The sequence below is a fragment of the Zootoca vivipara genome, chromosome 5 (assembly GCF_965207765.1).
Source record: "Zootoca vivipara chromosome 5, rZooViv2.hap1.1, whole genome shotgun sequence".
Classification (NCBI taxonomy): domain Eukaryota; kingdom Metazoa; phylum Chordata; class Lepidosauria; order Squamata; family Lacertidae; genus Zootoca; species Zootoca vivipara.
Genome location: NC_142588.1, coordinates 42853339 through 42861023, shown reverse-complemented (window position 1 = coordinate 42861023; position 7685 = coordinate 42853339).

The following is a 7685-nucleotide window of genomic DNA, read 5'->3' as shown; positions in this document are numbered from 1 at the left end:
GGAGTACCTCCCTCTACAAAGGTCAACCTCTCCACCAGTAGAGACTGAGTCAGACAAAATCCAATGGCTCCTGGGATGCTGTCCTCAGTGCAGCAGCCTCAATATTTTAACATGATAAATTTAAACTGTTAAGATAGTTTATGTGAAAATCCTTAGATTTTTCACATCCTTTGTCTAAATCCTTAGACAAAATCTTCTGAATTGTTGAGAAAATCTGTTGTTTGACACCTATTTTAGTCATTCATGGCATTATTTGTCCATTCTTTTCTTCAGGGCGGACTTCATAATTCCCATTTGAAAATTAAGATGTGAGCACACTGGTACTTTTGATACACCTATTGCATCTGGTTCATCTTGCAGACCGTCACTTCAGAATGCCAAAATTAATTGATTCATGGGCGACTTTAATCAGGTTTCTATCAGCTCTGAGCATATTGATTGTGCAATTAATAGCCTTTAAATAAAAGCATCTCATAAATATATGTTTCAGTTCTCTGTGCTAATGGGAGACTCTCCATTTCATATTCACAACTGTGGTGTGCAACAAGAACACATTGCTATTGCTCCTGCTTTTACTGTTTTTACTGTGCAAAGTGGTTTGCAACATTCATCTCACAACAACCACTTGACATGAGCTCTAATGAGAGACTGATTTGACCAAAATTGTTACTGAGCCTTTTTAGTTGAACAGGAACCATTGCCCTCAAACCATAGGACCCAACAAAGCTGAGAGTAATGGGAAAGGCTCCAGCCAGAACACATAAACATTTGCTCTGTCCAAGGTGCTGATATGACTCTGCCTTGCCTTGCCTGACTGAGACCGCAAGTGGCTCTGTCACAGACCACTTGCCCTTTTATGTAATGCTTCCCCTGAAAAATGATCTCATCCTTCATGTGCCTGGATATTCTCCCTTTTACTTTTACTGCATTGCGTCCAATATGAGGCATGCAGAAAAAGGGGAAATCCGCCATTGGTGTTCATTCTGCTGAGAGATGGACACTGCTGGATTGCAATGTTTATAGCAGAAGCACTCACCCTTTTGTTTTCGACTGAATCATGGGTGGCCAACATGTCACCCTCCAGATGTTGTGGACTGCAATTCCCATCAGCCCCTACCAGCATGGCCAAGGAGCAGAGCCAATGATGCTGAATCAGTGAACACCCTGCATTCTTATCTATGACCTAAAATAAATTATTGGTGCACTGGGAGTCAACATAGATGACCTAAAGATTTCAGCCCTATATTCACTTACATGGGAGTACATTCCATTCAACTCAACGAGTCTTACTTCTCTAGGATTGTGGAGATTTTCTAATAGGAGCATATTGCGTAGCAACCTACTGCTCTTCCAGCTAACAAAGCACCATCCACATGTACTCAGTAGCTCACATTTATACATACCGGTAGCACTAGAAATTTACTAAGCATTTCAGAAAACAAATTAAATTCCTCATACAACATGCCTTACAGATAAGAGACCCCTAATTTCATTTCCACACACTGATGGCCTAGCACTAAACCATTCTTAAAATATGAATAAGGGAAGGAAAAGGAAATAAGATTTCTAATTTTCTGGATTTCCTAGGGCCCCCATGTAAACAGTTTTTCTATGCCTGAACAATGCCACCTAGTGGCCACTTTAAAAAAATGAGAGCAACAGGAGTCAAGACTTTTCTTGCATTACTAGATCTTACCGGTAATGCTTGTTTTCTAGCCCCTGTGCTGGTATGGTGGGAAAAGGGATCAAGACACACACTGTCTTACAGGTAAAACAAAAGAAACAACTAACACTCCACATTTCCAGAAAGAATCTAACCAATACAGTTCCATCTTCCATTTTCTAGATTAAAAAAGAACCAACCTCTGTGTTGACTTGTTTCCTCTCACGCCTGGTTATGCTCCCAAACCAGAATATACTGGAGTTCCTCCCACTTCCCTTGAGTCACTTCTATCCTCCTGTCTGCTAGCCACATGATCCCTCAACCACTGAGCATTTTGAGAGGCTACCTTATCCAGTCTTCTAGCCCTAGGGCTGATAGGTTGCACATTTTCCAGTAAAGGAGAGTCAGCCAGCTCTCCCTCCACCCATTCCTCTTCTCCTTGTTGTTCACCTCCCCAATCTGCCCAACTATCGGTCTCTGAACTGTGTCCCTCTGCAAACCATTGTTCCAGATCAATACTTTTCTCCTGCTCCTGTGTAGTTTCAAGATCCTGGCCTTGAGCAGGGAGAGAGAGGGGCTCCCACCATTCCTCATCAGAGCCTGATCTCTGACATAACTGCAGAAATACATGTGTTTGTTTTCTGACTCCTTTTCAATTTGGAGGAAACACAATGTTCAAGGTTTTTTGTTGGTTGGTTTTTTGTTTTGTTTTTTGAGTTTGACACAGATTAAATCCCCACCAAACTATCCAAACCATCTGGAAAGGGAAGGGGGGAATATAATAATAATAATAATAATAATAATTGGCTTCCAACAGAAAAGTTTAATAATCTATTAAACATTAAAAGCTTCCCTAAACAGGGCTGCCTTCAGATGTCTTCTAAAAGTCTGGTAGTTGTTTTTCTCTTTGACATCTGGTGGGAGGGCATGCCACAGGGCGGGGGCCACTACTGAGAAGACCTCTGATTGGTTCCCTGTAACTTGGCTTCTTGCAATGAGCGAGCCGTCAGAAGGCCCTCGGTGCTGGACCTCAGTGTCCGGGCAGAACAATGGGGGTGGAGACGCTCCTTCAGGTATACTGGACCAAGGCCATTTAGGGCTTTAAAGGTCAGCACCAATACTTTGAATTGTGCTCAGAAACGTACTGGGAGCCAATGTAGGTCTTTCAAGACCGGTGTTATGTGGTCTAGGCGGCAGCTCCCAGTCACCAGTCTAGCTGCCGCATTCTGGATTAGTTGTAGTTTCTGGGTCACCTTCAAAGGTAGCCCCATGTAGCCCCACGTAGAGCGCATTGCAGTAGTCCAAGTGAGAGATAACTAGAGTATGCACCACTAGGGCGTGTTGAATTTTTCATCTTTAAAAATCCTGATTTGAGGGGTGTTAAAAAGTTGTGGTATGGTGAGGTAATTTGAAATCTATTTTGGTTCCTTGTAAATATTGAGGTCTTGCTTGGTAAATCTCTATGTGAAAAGTTCCTACTTTTTAACATTTTTTAAATTTTCCTGTCATTTATAAACATATAGGTTATTCCCCAATTTTGATGAAAACAGATGTTGATAAGTGCCTAAAATTGATTACAAGATACAGTGGTACCTTGCAAGATGAAATTAATTTGTTCTGCAAGTCGCTTCATATAGCAAAAAACTCGTCTTGCAAAGCACGGTTTAAAATTTTCCCGGTTTACCTGGTCTACCCATTTAGTTAATGCATTCCTATTTGTCTTGCGAAGCACGGTCATAGGAAACTTTGTCTTGCAAGTCGCCTCGCGCAACACAAAACGCTTTCATCTTGTGAGTTTTTCGTTGCATCAGGCATTCGTCTTGTGGGGTACCACTGTATTGTAGTTCTCTTATATATGTATTGTAGTTATCTGTACTATTAATATTAATATTATTCAACAGTATGTGATATCTTTTTTGCTTTCTACCACCAGTCCACCCACTGAGATCGTTGGGGTTTCAAAGCCGAAATGCTCTGACAAGTAGATTTCTCATCTATCCGAGATAGACAGAATGGGGTGGCATGAGGACATCTAACCAGCCCTAGCAATTGTCTTCTGTGTTGCATTGGAGACTGGGGTCTGGGGTCTTGCTTGAATATGTTACAGAGCATCTCTGGTACCAGAACAATTGTGTGGTCATCAAAGGAGCTGGGATCCTCACCCACCAACATCATTTTATTATACTATACTATATTCTATATATATATATATATATATATATATATACTATATTCAGCAGAGAATTGTGTCCTTTTGTTGCTCACTCTCACCCTTTGCAAGCAGAATTTTATTCCCATGAAGGAGAAAAGCATGTTTTCTTTGAAGAATAGCTATGATGATAAACACGATAAGGAAGTCTATGCAGAGGACTGGATAAACTACTTGGAGGTGTTAAAAATACACTGTAAAGTAGAGCTACCAAAGTTTAGTCGAGTGACGGTCTTTCCTTATTGGATAAATTGGGGGTGCAAAAACAGCATTCTGATAGTGTAGGATTAAGGCTGTTGGGCAGGCACCCAATCTTAAGATAAGGATTGCTACATTTTAAGAAAGACAATATTTTAGTTCCTTCAATAGTAGCATGGATAATAAGCATTATGGTAACCCTTCTATCACAGTGATGGAAGGATGGAAATACTATATATTCTCCTGCTTCAGAACCATAAATGAACAGAAGTCTTGACCTGCATGGAATATGGTTTCTCTAAGTCTGACACCATCTTTGTGAGGATCAAGAGCAGGCCTTTAGATTCTACAGGAATGAAATTTTAACAGTGTACACTTCTTTTGAAGAGCATGGTCCAGGGGGCTTCTGCCAGTGGCTCTCCTACTCAGATGTGGGCCCTCAGCAGATACATGATCATGTGACACCAGCCCTTGAAGTTGTTAATTTATTATTCTTTTTTACTATAATAGGACGTTATAAGATAAAGCAGGCATCCCCAAACTTCGGCCCTCCAGATGTTTTGGACTACAATCCCCATCATCCCTGATCATTGGTCCTGTTAGCTAGGGATCATGGGAGTTGTAGGCAAAACATCTGGAGGGCCACAGTTTGGGGATGCCTAAGATAAAGTAATGATATGTTGTTACAGCTGGAAACAAAATTTCTTTATATTTTCGCTTGTATAAAATGATTAAAAACTTTAACTTTGCTTCAAAATGCGAGTTTTCGGCTTTTTTTTAGTGTACTTCAAACAGATCTCAATTTACCAAGCTAAACATCAACCAATCATAAAAATAATTGCAGATTTGGATTCCTCATGTGCAATAACATATTTTTAGAACCCCTCATTGTGCAAAAAAATTTTTTAAAAAAATCGTCCTTAAATGACACACCCTAATGCACCACTCTGGCAAGACAGTCTGCAGGCAGATAGGGTCTCAGCCTGCGTACCAGATGGAGCTGATTAGGTCTTATTTGGCAACATTGCAGTGATTCAATCATTAATTTGCATGCTCCATTCTCCAGTTTAGGTGACAGCTGAGGAACGGTCAAGATTATACATTCTGACAATTTTATTTGAAGAAATTCATGAAATATTAGCTAGGTAGCTTTAAATGACTGTGACCACCTGTAATGGTTTACGGAAGGTAAATGCCTGAAGCTGAGTCCTATGTGCTCTTCCTCTTTCTTACTTGATGCCAGATTAGTTCTATGCCCCCAGTCATATATAAACATAGAAGCTAATTCCATACCAGTAGAAAACATGGATTCATGACTTTCAAAATGGGTGATATATTACTACAGAAAAGTTATCTGGTCCATTTGAAGGAGGGCAAATTTGCATTGCCATACATCCAGTATATAATGTATACAGGTTCTGAATATTTTAATGCATTGTTCACAGCCACACTGCTTCATAGGCTATGTGCTGTACAGTTTTGATTGGCATTGATAGCTCTGCATTGGTTAGTGCAGAGTCCTTTTCTGACCTAGATAAACAGGTTAAGCCTTCAAATTTGTAAAACAATTGAGGCACTTTGCTGGCATTAGTTTGAAGCTGTTAACATGTTGAGGAAATTTTCCAATTACTGTTAACATCCACAGTTCAATAAATGTCAAACCAACAGAGGTATGTCCTTACTATAAACATTTATAAACACACTCCGGAAGAAGACTTGAGAAGCAGAGTAATACTGAAAAGGTCATATTTATTCAAAATCTGCCAAACAGTAACCAAATTATGTAACTATGGGCAGATGGGTTGGAATGAATGTAAATAAGGAAAGCATTTCTCCACTCCACAGGGGCATGCAAACAGCTGCATTCTGTGACTCTCTGGCCAGGAATTGGAATAAATTTCTTCCTCCTTGCCAGGAATTGGAATAAAATTCTTCCTCCTTGCTATGTGAGCCTTGGCAATGACTACATGCATACCTGGGGCCTGCTGTCTAGTATTCACCGAGATGCACAGGCCAGGCCTAAAGGGCAGCCCAAGGGACTCTTGAAGTTGAAAGCTGCTGAGGAGGACTCAAAATGTCCCTTCGCCCCATAATGCCTCAGAGTGCCTGCCAATGGAGTTTTTAAATTCCCTTACCTGCCCACACCATATTCCAAACAGACTATAAAAGTGCATACATTAGCAGCAAATCAAATAACCCTACAGGGTGGGTGGAAAAGGGAGAGTTGCAAGGAGAAAACAGGAACTTACCCCCAAAATTATATTTAGCTCCCAGAAAGAGAGACTAGCAAAAAACACAACCCCACCCACACTGTAGATGGAGGGAGGGTGAGCACTGCAAAAGAGAAGAAGGAAGTGGAGGGGATGGCACAGGCTTAAATAGCAGCCTGATTATTCTCCTCCTATTGGGCACTCCTGCCTATATGATCCCCCAAATCCCATGTCTATGGAAGAGACCAATGTGTGTCTTCTTCCGAGAAGGAGTGTGTGGCAAATTCATCTCCACTAAACAGCAAGGGGTGGCAATCTTTGACAAGCAAAGTTCACAACACAAATACAAAAAGATACCATAGCATATTCATTTGCCTTTCTTTCTGATGACAAGAGTTCAAATTCCACAACATAGCTTTATGACCATAAGCGTAGGATCACATGAAATCAGACAGAATTAAAAAATGTTCCAAAGTTATTTATTTATTAAATTTCTATATTGCCCTTCATCCAAGGTTCACATGGAGGTTTACAATATAAACCCACAAAAATACATAACATAGTAACAAACAACACAATACCTCTACGCACACACAGTTTTAAAGGCCATAGATTATTTAATTAGCCAAAGGCCTGGAAAAAGAAGAATGTTTTTGCCTGGCATCTAAAGATAGGTAATGAAGGTGCCAGGCAAGCGCCCCTGGGGAGAGAATTCGACAAATGGGGAGCCTGCACAGAAAAAGCCTGTTCTCATGTTGCCACTCTCCAGACCTTTTGTGGAGGAGGCACATGAAGAAGGGTCTTAGATGATGATCACAGACAAAGTTAAATTGATCTGGATAATTGTAATGGTAGGTACTGAAATAGAAGGTCCAATTGCATTGTGCTGTACAAGAACTTCCTGACTGAAGATCCCATAGAAATAATAGAAGGGCAAGAACTCAGGCCACCCTAGTAATGTATTCCTGATAGTAGTTCAAATGATACAATAGTTTCAAAAAGTCCCTTCTGCAGTTGGATTATACTTTATGGGAGTAGCCGCGTTGGGAAAGTGAGACTGTAAGTGCTTCAGCAGATTTTTTGTAATCTTTAACTAAGGGGGAATTCCTTAGTTAAAAATGTAATATTTAACTAAGGAGATATTTTTAACGAAGGAATTCCTCCTTAGTTAAAGATTACAAGAAATCTGCTGAAGCACTTGCAGTCTCACTTTCCCAACGTGGCTGAGTTCTTGCCCTTCTCTTATTTCTGTGGGTACAAGAACTTCCATCACAACCTATCAGAGGCTTTTTTCATGTCTCATGCCAAGGTCAATGAAAGACCACAGCAACGTCTAATGAGAACAATACTTTCTGCCAATATGTACATGTGCATTTGAATTGGCATAAGTGATTATTATCTTTCC